Source organism: Pseudophryne corroboree, chromosome 4 (assembly GCF_028390025.1).
Source record: "Pseudophryne corroboree isolate aPseCor3 chromosome 4, aPseCor3.hap2, whole genome shotgun sequence".
NCBI classification, from domain to species: Eukaryota; Metazoa; Chordata; class Amphibia; order Anura; family Myobatrachidae; genus Pseudophryne; species Pseudophryne corroboree.
In genome coordinates, this window is record NC_086447.1 from 681,715,515 (window position 1) to 681,733,130 (window position 17,616).

Sequence of the window (17,616 nt, forward strand, 5' to 3'; positions counted from 1 at the left end):
GACGGCTCAGCTGTCCAATAATCTGTGAAGCAGTAGCTTGCGGCTCAGTCATCGGCAGGCTGCAGGGCACTAGGAGGAAGATTATGGAGTGAGGGGGGTTGTGTGGACTCGGAGCCAGCGCCCAGTGGAGTGTTTGGAGAGAGAGGAACTCTAGCTCTCCTATTGTATCTGTGACAGCAGACTGCCAGCAAAGTAAAACAAAAAGTAAGGCTGGCTGTACTTAAAGTTTAGGTTCTGGGTTGATTTATTTATATATTATATGTGCGTTTTAGATCTTAGGGCCCCCCTGTCTTAAGTACCCCGGGCCCCCTGAAGCCTTAATCCAGCTCTGCCTACGCAACCTTTAAACGTGTTGGTAGCCCAGCGTCCTGGTACCAGCAGTGGCCCAGCCCCTTCTTCCTGGCATCATATTGTCACATGTGCAGTGGGCAGCCTTAGTACCAAGATACATTACTACAGCTCTGAACAATCAATTTTTCTAACCTTACTATTCCCTAGCTGAAACCCTAGCTAACATAATAAATATCTGGCAAACCTATGTGAGCAGGAGGACCAACTGTGGCTTCAGCTGCGTCATCACACAACCGCCATTTTAAGCCTGGCTATAAAAGAAGCATTCAGCACAGGCAGGGGCGGATTGGGATTGAACACCAGCCCGGAAAATGTTTTGAAGCAGTCCTAATGGGGGAGCAGTCTGTTGAGGGGGAGGGGTCTGTCAAGAGGGCGGGGTTACTCCTCAGAGGTCCTGATTCTGAGATAGACACAATTGGGGCTTCCTTTGCTTCACGTTATGCTAATGTTTACCTGCGAGTTTATGCATATGCTGCTACAATGCTACATTCTACAAACCCCTTTTTTTAACCTTATATGTTTCAAAGTACAAGGAGGGGAAGCACACACACTACATACAGAACAGTACAGGAAGGGAGCACACACTATACAGCACAGTACAGGGAGGAAGCACACACTACATACAGAACAGTACAGGAAGGGAGCACACACTATACAGCACAGTACAGGGAGGGAGCACACACTATACAGCACAGTACAGGGAGGAAGCACACACTACATACAGCACAGTACAGGGAGGGAGCACACACTACATACAGCACAGTACAGAGAGGGGGAGCACACACTATACAGCACAGTACAGGGAGGGAGCACACATGTAAAGATGTGCCCTGTGGGCACATCTGTGTTGCTGTCCCTAGCTGGGGACAGCGCTGGGGCAGCTTGTCTGTCCCCAGCGCTGGGTGCGTGGCGGCGGGTGTCCGGTGCAGGGATTACCCTTTTCCCTGCACCGGACCAGAGGCTGCGGAGGGGTTTGAATGTTGGCGCCCTCCGGGAGCCAATCGCGGCTCCCGGAGCGGCGGCCAATCAGGGAGGGACGCGGCGAGCCAATCGGCGCTCGCCGCGTCATAGGCCCCGCCCCCGGCGTCTGACGTCAGACGCCGGGCGGGAGTCGTTCGGGAAGGAGGCCGCGCCGAAGAGCGGCAAAGAAGAGAGGGACGCCGTGCGGGAGAAGGAGAGACCGCGTGCGCGAAAGAGCGCGGAAGACGATGCCGCAGGAAGAAACGACGACGGCCGCGGGGAGAAGCGCTCCGGTGGCCGCTGAAGAGGCCGGAAGACGTCGGGCCCCGGGAAGATGTCCAGCGGCGGCTGGACGCGGAGCAGCGGAGGCGACGCCGCTGGCCAGGACGGGTCAGCGGCAGAAGAGGGCACCGAAGATCCCTGGAGCAGGTGAGGCAACTTCACCCCCTCCCTTTTCCTCCCTCGACCACCAGGGACGGGCATTAGGCCCGAGGGCACAATTCAGGCACTAGGCCTGTGGCGCAGCTAGGAGTTTGGGGCCCAACATTTGATTAGGTGGTTTGGGCATTAGGCCCAAGCCACCCTACTCCTGCAGCACCAGTTTGGCGGGCACTAGGCCCGGGGGGACAAATCAGGCAATAGGCCTGTGGGCGTTAGAGGGCGTTAGGCCCTAGTGTATTTTTGGCCATTAGGGATACGATAAGGTGACCTTGGGCACAAGGCCCAGGTCACCCAACGGGCAGCATGTTAGGCGGGCGCTAGGCCCGTGGGCGAAGTCAGGCCTCCAGCCTGTGTGCAGTTAGGGGGCGCTAGGCCCAGTGAATAAGAGCCCCCGAGGTGAGTACAGGTGGCCCTGGGCACTAGGCCCAGGCCACCCCGAGGTATTTAGGAAGGCAGAGCTGAGGCCCACATGAGGGAAGGCGCAGGAGGTGGGTAGGCCGTGTGGTGCCCACCCCCTTCCAGCGGCAGATAGGGATTAAAAAGGGACAGCACCGTTTTATATTGTATTTCCAATGTGTGTTGTTACCGTGCAGGGCGAATTGCTGTTATAATGTTTGTGCATAGTTATGTCGCACCACACCCACAGAGCTAGTTTGAGGGCTCTGCCGTTATAGTTAGTATAAGGTGTGACACTAGGTCTAGTTAGGCCCTGCACGGCTGTTTCTTTCTTTTGCCTCCTTACAGGGACCTGTACTGGAGAAGATCGGAGTACCGGAGTGTAAGACGGTGAGTAACCACGGTCTGAGTGTTTGGTTGTGTTTCTTTCTATCTCCCTTCCTTCAGGGCAACGGTGAGCCTTGCACGGCTGTGCAAGGCGGAATTTCCACCTGGTGCGAAAGTGCCGATAGGTGAAATTCGGGCTCTGAGGCGGACGCCAATGATGACCCCCACCTAGCCCGAAAGCACTATTTTTCTAGAGGGCGTTTCGGTCCACAGGTAGGAGGACGGCACTCAGCAATCTCTTTCCTCCTAGGTCGTCGTGTCCGGGTCCGACGGAAGAGTTGCCAGGTCCGTTGAATGTTCCGGTACCTGAAGGTGAGAGAGAGCGGTGCCTGGTGAGTACAGAGTCTACACCTGCACGGCAGCAGGCACCACACGCACCCCGCAGCCGCACCTCTCACACACACTACATACAGAACAGTACAGGAAGGGAGCACACACTATACAGCACAGTACAGGGAGGGAGCACACACTACATACAGAACAGTACAGGAAGGGAGCACATACTATACAGCACAGTACAGGGAGGGAGCACACACTATACAGCACAGTACAGGGAGGGAGCGCACACTACATACAGAACAGTACAGGAAGGGAGCACATACTATACAGCACAGTACAGGGAGGGAGCACACACTATACAGCACAGTACAGGGAGGAAGCACACACTACATACAGCACAGTACAGGGAGGGAGCACACACTACATACAGCACAGTACAGGGAGGGGGAGCACACACTATACAGCACAGTACAGGGAGGAAGCACATACTACATACAGCACAGTACAGGGAGGGAGCACACACTACATACTGCACAGTACAGGGAGGGGGAGCACACACTATACAGCACAGTACAGGGAGGGAGCACACACTACATACAGCACAGTACAGGGAGGGGGCACACACTACATACAGTACAGTACAGGGAGGGAGCACACACTACATACAGCACAGTACAGGGAGGGAGCACACATTACATACAGCACAGTACAGGGAGGGGGAGCACACACTATACAGCACAGTACAGGGAGGGAGCACACACTACATACAGCACAGTACAGGGAGGGGGGAGCACACACTATACAGCACAGTACAGGGAGGGAGCACACACTACATACAGCACAGTACAGGGAGGGAGCACACACTACATACAGCACAGTACAGGGAGGGGGAGCACACTATACAGCACAGTACAGGGAGGGAGCACACACTACATACAGCACAGTACAGGGAGGGGGCACACACTACATACAGTACAGTACAGGGAGGGAGCACACACTACATACAGCACAGTACAGGGAGAGAGCACACACTACATACAGCACAGTACAGGGAGGGGGAGCACACACTATACAGCACAGTAAAGGGAGGGAGCACACACTACATACAGCACAGTACAGGGAGGGAGCACACACTACATACAGCACAGTACAGGGAGGGGGAGCACACACTATACAGCACAGTACAGGAAGGGTGCACACACTACATACAGCACAGTATACGGAGGGAGCACACACTACATACAGCACAGTACAGGAAGGGAGCACATACTATACAGCACAGTACAGGGAGGGAGCACACACTATACAGCACAGTACAGGGAGGAAGCACACACTACATACAGCACAGTACAGGGAGGGAGCACACACTACATACAGCACAGTACAGGGAGGGGGAGCACACACTATACAGCACAGTACAGGGAGGAAGCACATACTACATACAGCACAGTACAGGGAGGGAGCACACACTACATACAGCACAGTACAGGGAGGGGGAGCACACACTATACAGCACAGTACAGGGAGGAAGCACATACTACATACAGCACAGTACAGGGAGGGAGCACACACTACATACTGCACAGTACAGGGAGGGGGAGCACACTATACAGCACAGTACAGGGAGGGAGCACACACTACATACAGCACAGTACAGGGAGGGGGCACACACTACATACAGTACAGTACAGGGAGGGAGCACACACTACATACAGCACAGTACAGGGAGGGAGCACACATTACATACAGCACAGTACAGGGAGGGGGAGCACACACTATACAGCACAGTAAAGGGAGGGAGCACACACTACATACAGCACAGTACAGGGAGGGGGAGCACACACTATACAGCACAGTACAGGGAGGGAGCACACACTACATACAGCACAGTACAGGGAGGGAGCACACACTACATACAGCACAGTACAGGGAGGGGGAGCACACTATACAGCACAGTACAGGGAGGGAGCACACACTACATACAGCACAGTACAGGGAGGGGGCACACACTACATACAGTACAGTACAGGGAGGGAGCACACACTACATACAGCACAGTACAGGGAGAGAGCACACACTACATACAGCACAGTACAGGGAGGGGGAGCACACACTATACAGCACAGTAAAGGGAGGGAGCACACACTACATACAGCACAGTACAGGGAGGGAGCACACACTACATACAGCACAGTACAGGGAGGGGGAGCACACACTATACAGCACAGTACAGGAAGGGTGCACACACTACATACAGCACAGTATACGGAGGGAGCACACACTACATACAGCACAGTATGGGGAGGGGGCACACACTACATACAGCACATTACAGCGAGTGAGCACACACTACATACAGCACAGTATAGGGAGGGAGCACACACTACATACAGCACAGTACAGTGAGTGAGCACACACTACATACAGCACAGTACAGGGAGGGGGAGCACACACTACATACAGCACAGTACAGGGAGGGAGCACACACTACATACAGCACAGCACAGGGAGGAAGCACACACTACATACAGCACAGTACAGGGAGGGAGCACACACTACATACAGCACAGTAAAGGGAGGGAGCACACACTACATACAGCACAGTACAGGGAGGGGTAGCACACACTACATACAGCACAGTACAGGGAGGTAGCACATACTACATACAGCACAGTACAGGGAGGAGGAGCACACACTACATACAGCACAGTACAGGGAGGGAGCACACACTACATACAGCACAGTACAGGGAGGGAGCACACACTACATACAGCACAGTACAGGGAGGGAGCACACACAACATACAGCACAGTACAGGGAGGAGGAGCACACATTACATACAGCACAGTGCAAGGAGGGAGCACACACTACATACAGCACAGTACAGGAAGGGAGCACACACAAGTAGTAAAACACAGACACAGGGGACCAGCGCAGCGGAATCTGTCCCAGTGGCTAATCCACTGGGACATACATAACCACCAGATTATTACATGAATAGCACCACATTACACGTATAGCATCACATTGCATGTATAGCACCGCATTACATGTATAGCACCACACTACACGTATAGCACTGCATTATACAAATAGCACCACATAAAACGAATATCACCACATAACATGGGTGGTAGTCATGTGACCGCCGGTCGGCTGACCGACAGTCACATGACCTCCTCCGTGAGCCCGACGGCTCACTATCCCGATGGTCTGCATGCCGACCAACAGGGACTATTTCCACTCGTGGGTGTCCACGACACCCATAGAGTGGGAATAGAACCCTTGGCGACCGCAGGTCTCCACCGAGCCCGCAGCGTGGCGAGCGCAGCGAGCCCGCAAGGGGCTTGCTGCACTCGCCCCTCCCCGCCGGGATCCCGGCGTCGGTATGCTGCCGGGATCCCGGCGTCGGTAAGGTGACCGGCGGTCAGGAGACCGCCGGTCACCCGTTCTACACCCCATAACATGAATATCACCACATAAAATGAATAGCACCACATTACAGGTACAGCACCACACTACATGTATAGTACTACATTATACGAATAGTACCACATTACACATATAGCACCACATTACACAAATAGCACCACATTACATACGTAGCCACCACATTACATAGGTAGCCACCACATTAGATACGTTGCCACCACATTACATACGTAGCCACCGCATTACATAAGTAGACCCATCATCATGGACAAACATTGGGCAGCTATAGGGCTGAAGGACGTTGCATTAGAGATTGTCCCAGGGCTGACTGTGAGTGCAGCCTGATCAGCTGGCATCCTGAGAACAAGGTACATCCTGCTCCTGTCCAGTCCCCAAACCATACACTGTGACCGGGGACGCCCTAACCCTTACACCAACATGATTATGCAAATAATGTCATTAAAAATAACCTCTTTGCCTTGATCCCCTTCAGTGCTCAGTCGCCGCTCTGGCCAGTTCAGTGAGAGTGCGGGAGCTGGGGTGGCGGCGGGTGTAGTGAACCTGGCTCCGACTATCGCTATGCTGCTGCTCCCGGGCCGGGCTCGTTGAAGAGACCTTTGGCCGGGGCCAGAGAGAGGATGCTGCTGTGCTGGTTAACTTTCTCCAGGTCCCCCGTTGGTAGAACAGCTTCACAACTTTTCATGGCTAGTGGCACCTGGAAGTGCCCGCCAGTCTAACTTCCGGATTGCGTTTCAATGAACCGCAAGTACTGGAAGCAGTGTGAGCCAGCCCAGCCTGAGTGTGAATCGGCCTGGCTGAGGGGGATATGGGACCAGCCCATCGCAATCTGTCATGGTGTCCTGGTGGGCCAATCCGCCCCTGAGCACCGGATAAACATAGAAAATGATTGCAGAGAGCAGCACCCAGGGCACCTACTGGGAAAACTGGCAAGTTACTAAACGTATGTAACATTTATGTAAGTTATGGAAGTATGGAAGTGTCAGTACTGCTTTAAAAACTAGTTGAGTATTCTTTTTATATGACGTTATTCATCTGCAGTCTGTATAATAAGAACGCACGAATTACAAGTCTTTCTCTCTCAGTCTAAAGCTATGGGCCTAATTCAGACCTGATCACTAGCAGGCGATTTTTGCACTGCTGCGAACAGATAGTCGCCTCCTAAAGGGGTAGTGTATTTTAGCTGTGCAAGTGTGCGAACGCATGTGTAGCAGAGCTGTACAAACAGATCTTGTGCAGTCTCTGCGCAGCCCAGGACTTATTCAGCCGCTGCGATAACTTCAGCCTGTCCGGGAGCGGAATTGACGTCAGGATCCCACCCTGCAAACGCATGGACACGCCTGCGTTTTTCAAAACACTCCCAGAAAACGGTCAGTTGACACCCACAAACGCCTTCTTCCTGTCAATCTCCTTGCAAACGCGAATGGATCCTTCGCACAACCCCATCACTGAGTGGCGATCTGATTTGTACCCGTGTGACGCACCTGCGCATTGCGGTGCATACGCATGCGCAGTTTAGACCTGATTGCCCGCTGTACGAAAACGCAGCCTAGCGATCAGGTCTGAATTAGCCCCGTTGTTCACTTACTAAAATGTAACTAAGAAAATAGGATAATCTTAGATCATAAATTCTACATTTCTATTTGTTCATGTACTACCTCCAAATAATACAATCAGCAACTCAGCATGTCACTGACTTGGGTTGATTGTACTGTGGGCTTTATGAATTAATTTAGTACTTTCTGTTTCTATGACTAAAACAAATAATTGATGAAGTAGCTGCAGCCGCACAATACTTTTTTTCAGACACTTAAAGTAACTGTCATTTAAATACTTCTTGTTAATAAGTGTAATGTAACACAAAACATTTTGGTGTAATCATGTATTTACTACAAACTGTGATATAAACAGTAATAAATGATACTATAATAAAACTGATTAATTGCTGATGGTATCTGCTGAAATTTGAATGAAGAGTATATTTACATATATTGTATAAATACATGCTGCAATGCCCTAGCAACATTTTACATTTTAGTAACTTGGAAGGTGAGATACCTGTTTATTTACCAATACACTTGACTGTGCTACATATCTAGAAGGGTTTGCAGAAGATATAATTAAAAAAAGATCAGCTTCCTTTTGTCATTACTGATCTGGTGGTTAATCCAAGATTGCTGCAGGGCCTGGTCAAATAAAGAACATATATACACTACAGTATAAATTGTAATGCTAAGCATAGGCTATCATGGCATGAGTCTGAGAGATATATGGCCAATTTCAGACTGGGGCAAAAGGGCCCACCGGGGGAATGCACTGGTAAAGGCCCATGCTTATGGGTGTGGCCAGCTACCAAAGAGGATTGGCTAACCATTACAGAGTGTATAGTCTGGGACACTTTATAAATATATAAAACAAATACTGCTAGTACATGCATGATAATGTTATGTAGCAGATTAATAACTGCTATGCATTGTACAAAATACACTATAGTCCTGTGTAGTATAATATAACATATGTATTAGGCATAAATCAATTGCACAGTCTGGAACCATTTACCTAGAGGATGGAGTGGGGCCCACCGGGGATTTCCCCCTGTGGGCCAGTCCAACCCTGGATATTTGTTTTCTGCCATTTTGCTGCTATGCAAGCTTATATTTCCCTAACCATGCTTTGCTCGCCATTGCAAAATTACATGTGGAATGAGAGGTCTAAACTAGATTAGTCTAACTCAGGGGCGTAGCCAGAATTTTGTGGGCCCCATAGCAACATTTTGAAGAGGCCCCTGTCCAAATGTTTATAGAAGGATGCCTCTCTGCAGCAGATGTTCATTGTATACCCCATAATAGTGCCCTAGTTTATTTACTCAACTATAGTTGTGACTTAGCTAATGTTTTCCCACCTAGTACTGCCCTTGTTTATTTTATATACCATACTATGTCACATTGTAGATGGGCCCCTTCGTACCACCCAATGGTGGAAAATGTATACAACATATGTAACTCTGACAGGGAAGGTGGGCCCCTTTCAGCTGTGGGCCCCATAACAGCTGCACTACCTGCACCTATGGTAGCTACGCCCTTGGTCTAACTACAGTATACTGTACATCTTTAAATCATTTATGTCATCAGGATCTCTGGGAGCAGGGAACTCTGTAGCTTACTGAACCACAGGGGAAAGAGGATGAGTACTGTCTGTGTGCCTGTTGTGCCAGTCTGTCTGTCAGTTCTGTCTTTTTTTCCCTGACAAATTTTCTTCCAGTGCTGTCTGTGTCTCCTAATCATGGAGTGTGACTCCCAGTCCTGGAAAGGTGTCCGTATCAGAACCGTATTACCCACAAGGCAGTACGGGGGAAGGGGGTTCTGGTTGCCCAGAAACCCCCCTCGTCTTTGCCAACCGCCCAAATTGTGACCAGAATAGCAATGGTATAAAGAATACGATTACTAGAGCTGCTGCCACAACATGCAGTTTAAGGGACACAGCAGAGCTGCTGCACATGGCCAGTGGTAGCCGCTTCTTCTACTAAGGGGTCTATTTACTAAGCCTTGGATAGAGAGAAAGTCGAGGTAAAGTACCAGCCAACCAGTTCCTGTCATTTTTCAAACCCAGCCTGTAACATGACAGTTAGGAGCTGATTGGCTGGTACTTTGTCTCCGTTTCCTTTATCTCCATCCAAGGCTTAGTAAATCGACCCCTTAGTTTGCTGTGAGTGTGGATCTAATCGCACAGTCAGTGCAGTGGCCCAGAGAATAGGTTCCAGGAAAAAGAAGAGACAGGCACAATGAGGTGGGAGCATCTGGGCTTACAAAGAGCAGTTCTTTCTCGTACTGGTTCTGTTAAGTTTGTGTATTTATATATTATGAGATGTTTAACCTTTTCCTGACCACTTATGTTTTATATATATATATATATATATATATATATATATATATATATAGTCCAAAAAAATGAACCCGCACTCGGATGCTGATGTGCCAAAATAAATATAGGGTGCCCTCAGCAAATGTGAATACAAAAGAAAAAGAAAGGCTGCGGCACTCCGTTTGCAAAGAGATAATGTATTAATTAAAAGGTCATTGCAGCAGTACAAATGGCAGCGACGTTTCGGTACTCGCAGGTACCGTTTTCAAGCTGCGTGCTGCTGAAAGGGAAACAGAATAAACAAGAATAACATAAATATACTTACTTAAATACCCCCCGCCGCGGAGAGAAGCCGGGTCGCGGCAGCGTCCCGCATGGTGTCCATCCATGACGGGCGCTGACCGATGACATCATGCCGCACAGCGCCAGGAGATTCCAGGGGAGCGTGAAGCGTTGCCTGGCAACCGGACGCTGAGGACTGAGATCTCTCCCCGGCCTCCCACAGCAGCTAAAGGAGACACAAATTGATCATTGGTAGAAATCATACATCAATGTGGAATGATAAGAATCAATATGGAATTGCGGAAGACACACATGTACCATGTAGTGAGGGCGTAAGCAAATGCAATTGAGCACACACTGGTACGAGCAACAGATAATCATGATGATGATAATAACAAAAACTGATCATGATAATGATAATAACAAAGGAACAAAAAAACAAAAAAACAAAGAAAAACATGTCCAGGAATAATTTGAGTATACCTACACCATAATAAAGAGAAAAAAAGGCCATTACGGAGACTGGATATTATCATAATATCCTGGGCCTCTCATAATAAATAAAAAGGAAAGGCGAGCTGGTGACCTAATGATATACATTCCTTATGTTTAAGCTACATGTAAGCGTGATATATCACATGTACTGAAAGTAATAAGTGTTACTAAACAATGGAATACCCTTCATAGAAAAGTGTTCCAATTATAACGTTCGTTCAATCCAGCTGGTGATACTGTATTGAGACGGTGGATCCACGACATCTCACACTTCAACAGCTTTCCACTGCGGTGGTGATCCGACCTATCAGTATCAAGTAGAACTTACAGGCATTCTACAGCAGGCAAAAGCCAATGGCCAGTTGGATGACGCTCTCCTACAGGCCTTACAACAACCATTTCCAGTAAGTCCGATAATATACACTGTTCCCAAGATTCACAAGGACCCCGCGTCTCCCCCAGGGCGCCCAATCATCTCGGCCCGCGACTCTTTGTACCAGCCTATAGCGATGTATCTCGATCAGATTTTACAACCTTATGTAATCCGACATGCAAGACTAATCAAGGATACCACAAGCTTCCTTAACCGACTAGATGTCATCACCGATATCCCAGCAAATGCATTTCTAGTCACAAAGGATATCAACAGTCTTTACACATCGATTCCCCATGCACAGGGACTTTCAGCAGTAAGAACGTTCTATCTGGAAGAAGACATTACTGATCTTGACATCGATGTATTTATGCAGTTGCTCGAACTTACACTAACACGCATTTACTTCATCTATAATGGCACATTCTACAGACAATTGTCGGGATGTGCCATGGGCAGTAATGTAGCACCTAGCTACGCCAACATATTTATGTTTGCTGAGGAAGAATCCATGTTCTTTGCTGCACCAGAGAGTGCACGCTACATTTCAACATACATGCGCTACATCGATGATCTATTCATGCTATGGTTGGGTGATGAGAAAGCCTTGCTGAACCTTATTGCAACCATCAATTCCTGACCATCCACCATCAGGATCACGGTCAACTATAGCACAGCTTCAATCCATTATTTGGATGTCCAAGTATCCATCGTAGACCACAAATTACGAACCGAGGTGTTTTCAAAACCCACTGACCGGAACACCTTGTTATCAGCTTCCAGTTTTCATCCTAAACCTCTGAAACGAGGTCTGCCCAAATCACAAATGATGCGGGTGGCCAGAATAGCAAGCGATAAAACAATAGCAGCCAACAGTATTGATGCTATTATTGACAAATTTGTGGCCAGAGGATACAATCTCACTGATTTAAAGAAACAAAAAATGGAAATTTTAGCATTGGACCGGTCCCAATTGCTTACTCCGAAAGTGAAGGACACCCAATCAACAATTCCTTGGAAGATGGAGTATTCCACATCTAGTCAAGTAGTTCAGAGAGCGAGTCGTGCTCTATGGCCTATTGTAGCATCCGACGAAGCTCTACCTTGTTTCAAGTCCAAAAGGCCCATGGCGTGTTTCACAAGAGGACGAAATATTAAGGACATGGTTGTCCATACGGACATCACTGGCTTTGATAAACCGGCTCCGGTGCCTCACTTCATGACAAAACCACCAGGCTGCTACAAATGCCCGCGATGCACCACCTGTTCTCATATGTTAACTGGTCCATCATTTCAACATCCCCACACTTCAAAAAATATATTTCTGAAGCATACACTGTCATGTCTTTCCACTCACGTGATATACATCATCATTTGCCCATGTAATTTGTACTATGTGGGCAAAACAATTCGTACAGCACGCGAACGTATGGCACTTCATAGATCTTCCATTGGAAAGGCCATTGCCAGTGGGAGCTCCGATCAACCTGTTGCCCGACATTTCCAACAATTCGGACATCCGCTATCTTCGCCGAAACATATGTTAATTGATCACATACCACCATCACTTCGAGGTGGCGACCGCAGTGGAAAGCTGTTGAAGTGTGAGATGTCGTGGATCCACCGTCTCAATACAGTATCACCAGCTGGATTGAACGAACGTTATAATTGGAACACTTTTCTATGAAGGGTATTCCATTGTTTAGTAACACTTATTACTTTCAGTACATGTGATATATCACGCTTACATGTAGCTTAAACATAAGGAATGTATATCATTAGGTCACCAGCTCGCCTTTCCTTTTTATTTATTATGAGAGGCCCAGGATATTATGATAATATCCAGTCTCCGTAATGGCCTTTTTTTCTCTTTATTATGGTGTAGGTATACTCAAATTATTCCTGGACATGTTTTTCTTTGTTTTTTTGTTTTTTTGTTCCTTTGTTACTATCATTATCATGATCAGTTTTTGTTATTATCATCATCATGATTATCTGTTGCTCGTACCAGTGTGTGCTCAATTGCATTTGCTTGCGCCCTCACTACATGGTACATGTGTGTCTTCCGCAATTCCATATTGATTCTTATCATTCCACATTGATGTATGATTTCTACCAATGATCAATTTGTGTCTCCTTTAGCTGCTGTGGGAGGCCGGGGAGAGATCTCAGTCCTCAGCGTCCGGTTGCCAGGCAACGCTTCACGCTCCCCTGGAATCTCCTGGCGCTGTGCGGCATGATGTCATCGGTCAGCGCCCGTCATGGATGGACACCATGCGGGACGCTGCCGCGACCCGGCTTCTCTCAGCGGCGGGGGGTATTTAAGTAAGTATATTTATGTTATTCTTGTTTATTCTGTTTCCCTTTCAGCAGCACGCAGCTTGAAAACGGTACCTGCGAGTACCGAAACATCGCTACCATTTGTACTGCTGCAATGACCTTTTAATTAATACATTATCTCTTTGCAAACGGAGTGCCGCAGCCTTTCTTTTTCTTTTATATATATATATATATATATATATATATATAAAAACAAATCTAGAAAACCACAGCACTCGCCACCCCAGAAGCGGGATGCAATATCTGCACTCACCACTCATAGGGTGGGGTGCATGCAGCCCATGGCCACCAACCCAAATATATACAAACAGAAAGTTCAGCACTCACCATAGCAGGCTCACTTATCATCTTATCCTCACAACATCAATAGATAAATGATGGGGGTTTAGTTAGTGAATTAGCCACTGCACGGAAGCCTGCATACCGCTCGCCAAGGTACCCCACCTTCATGCAGGTCCTACACTATCACAAAGTCTCAAAAATTAAAACCTGGCAACTGTATCACACATAATATACTGCACACATGCCCACTAGGTTTAATGTGTATCTGCCATGTATCTTATGGCTTTTAAAGGTACACTAGTCAGCTGACACTGGCTGATAAATTACTAAGGAGCAGCTGACACAGGTTTAGAACAAGTGAGATTACACAGGGGTGCATGAAAAGGCCTGTGACCACGGTTAATAAGAGTTAACCAAAGATTAACCCCGTAATATACAAACAAATCTTTAAAAAACTTTTTGAGACTTTGTGATAGTGTAGGACCTGCATGTAGGACCTGCATGAAGGTGGGGTACCTTGGCGAGCGGTATGTTGTGAGGATAAGTGAGCTTGCTATGGTGAGTGCTGAACTTTCTGTTTGTATATATATATATATATATATATATATATATATATATATATATATAGATCCGAATTCCGAATATCCGGCACTAGTGACTCTAGTAACATAGTAACATAGTATCTGAGGTTGAAAAAAGACAATTGTCCATCGAGTTCAACCTATTCGTGGTCTCCTATGCATGATGATTTGACTAAAATTTCTGACTGATGCTGCTGTCAGCCGTTACATTTTATCCCTATTTATAGTAACTATAATGCATGACTATGCACCATACCCCTGGATATCCTTATCCATTAGGAATTTATCCAACCCATTCTTAAAGGTGTTGACAGATTCCGCCATTACAACTCCCTCGGGCAGGGAATTCCAAACATGTATTGTCCTTACCGTGAAAAAGCCTTTACGCCGTATTGTGCGGAATCTCCTCTCCTCTAACCTGAGCGAGTGTCCACAAGTCCTCTGTGTTGATCTAACCAAAAACAGGTCCCGCGCAAGCTCTGTGTATTGTCCCCTTATATATTTGTAGATGTTGATCATACCCCCTCTTAGTCTCCGCTTTTCCAATGTAAACATGCCTTGTCTTTCAAGCCTTTCCTTGTATTCCATCGTCTCCATGCCCTTAATTAGTTTGGTCGCCCTCCTCTGTACCTTTTCAAGCTCCAGGATATCCTTTTTGTAGTACGGTGCCCAGAATTGTACACAGTATTCAAGGTGTGGCCTCACTAGTGATTTATGTAACGGGAGTATAATACTCTCGTCCCTAGCATCAATATCCCGTTTTATGCATGCTAATATCTTATTAGCCTTCTTTGCTGCAGTCCTACTTTGGGTACTACTGCTTAGCTTGCTATCTATGAGGACATACCTACAGCACCTTGTATTCCCAGGTGGTCAACCATCCAAGTACTAACCAGGCCCAACACTGCTTAGCTTCCAAGATCAGATGAGATTAGGCGTATCCAGTGTGGTGTGGCTGTAGATAAAAGCAGTGAAAAGCAGAGTGATTGCTCTGGTGCCTCCCAAGGGTATGGCGACCCAATGTATGCATGCAAAGATGGTGGCACTCAGAGACTTGAGGAAAGATACAAATCGTGCTTTAATTCGACGTTTCGGGCATCAGCGTTTCGGGCATCAGTGTGACGCGGCTGGACTCGTGGAGGCCGGAGCCCGGGGGCGAACACACAGCCGCGGCAGATCAGGTAATTATGTGTTTATTCGTAAGTGTATAAATGTCTGTCACTTTGTCATACAATGTTTGTTACTCCTGATGACGAGCTGATGCCCGAAACGTCAAATTAAAGCACGATTTGCATCTTTCCTCAAGTCTCTGAGTGCCACCATCTTTGCATGCATATATATATATATATATATATATATATGTGTTTCTGTAAATATGTTTGATACAGCCTATAATGTGGACCATACTACTATATGTTCTTCTACAACACTCCCGCGCTAGCTGCAATGTCCCACAGAGTGAGAGATTGTGGATTGCATTTGCCCCGTATCCTAGGGGGCCCAGACAGCCATATGGTTTTTGATTGGCATGTTGAGAGGTTTGGGGGGCAAGTGGGGAGTTCTGATTAGCACGTGAAGTGGTCTGATGGGCATATAATGGTGAAATGGGAGGTCTGGGGGACATACTGGGATGACTTAGTGCAATGTGGGGAAGTCTGACGACATGTGGAGAGATCTGATGGACATGTGGGGAGGTCTGATGGACATGTGGGGAGGTCTGATGGAATGTGGAGATGGGAAATGGGTATGTGGAAAGACCTGAGTCGTGAGTCTGAAGATTTTGAGGCTCTTATATTGTGACTGGTTGGCCACCCCTGCTGTATCAAATACAACTATGGTATCTAGTTTGTGTTATATTACATTTACTGTTCCCTGGAGAATGGTATTTGTGGCTTTTTTCCCCCCTTTTTTGTAAACAGAGTCTCAAACTATCAGGATCTGGCCAATCAGTAACTGAGCCTAAGACACAAGCAGCAGTATCAGGTTGTAAAAGTGTGTGCAAATTGCCCCATTGTTAGATGACAGTTAATTTTTCTATTTGTTGGCAACATGCAGATTTGTATTTACATCTGGTAATGAAATCAGTGTACAGGCTTTCCCCATTAGCCATCTTAATATAATATTTATTGAAATCCTGATACTAATAAATGGGATGCAGTCATAAGGTCAACATCAACAATGTTGTAATCAGTTATGATGTCGACATAGATGAAATATCGACATGCAACATGTCGATATGTTCACCATGTTGACATGTTCATAATGTCAATGTCTGAAATGTTGACATATAAAATTCTGACATTCTTAGAATATCGACATTAGGGTTAGGCTGCGGGAGAGTTTGGCACTAGGGGGAGGCTAGGGTTATGCTGCAAGAGGGGGAGGGGGGGTTAAGGGTTAGACACTAGGGGGAGAGTTAGTGGTACAGATTAGGGTCTGAATAGTGGGAGAATTCTTACTGGGACAACGCTAATCAGTTGTTCCCACCGGAACTGCTCCCCAAGTGACCAAGACCCATAATCTGCTGTTGAAGACACTGCTTCCATTGGGACCAGGTAAGACACTGCTAGACCACCAGGAGCAGTTTGTTGACATTTTATCATGTTCACATTTCAGCTTTGTTCACATGATGAATGTCGATATTGTCAATGTCGACATGCTAAGCATGTCAACATTTTGACATTGTCATATTGACACTCATATCGCACTTCATCACTATGCACTCTTTGTATATATACATACATGCGTACATGTGTATTTTTTAAAGCCTCGACAACAGCCACCAGACCCAATGGAAAATGTACTAGGTGTAGTGCTGATATCTCCACCCTTTTCTACAGTAACTACAGTATCTATGGTCACCTCCAATTCCTAGCTGCTTCCAAGTACATACTGTTATTAGCCTGCCTCAGCAGAATCTTCAGATTATAAAAGTGTAATTTAATCAATTTATGCTCATTAACTCTTTCAAACACATATTTGTTCAAAGCAGCTGCTTGACAAAAAGTTCTCAAAAACTCAGCCACCAAGCTCTACAGTTTTTGCCACAATATATTCTATGTTGTAATAAGTGTGTACAACCAGTGGCACTAAGGGGTAAGGGGAGCCAGTACTAATTACCCAGGCCTATGACTGATA

General features: G+C 47.2%; 1 protein-coding gene and 1 non-coding gene across 2 annotated transcripts in view; both read right to left on the minus strand.

Moving 5' to 3' along the window:
* ESR1 (estrogen receptor 1) overlaps positions 1 to 17,616 on the minus strand; it is a 507,877-nt gene that overhangs the window by 422,312 nt on the left and 67,949 nt on the right. The window lies entirely within an intron of this gene.
* Positions 15,323 to 15,441, minus strand: LOC134912548 (5S ribosomal RNA). The gene has a single exon (XR_010176976.1). It is a non-coding gene; the product is annotated as a 5S ribosomal RNA (ribosomal RNA).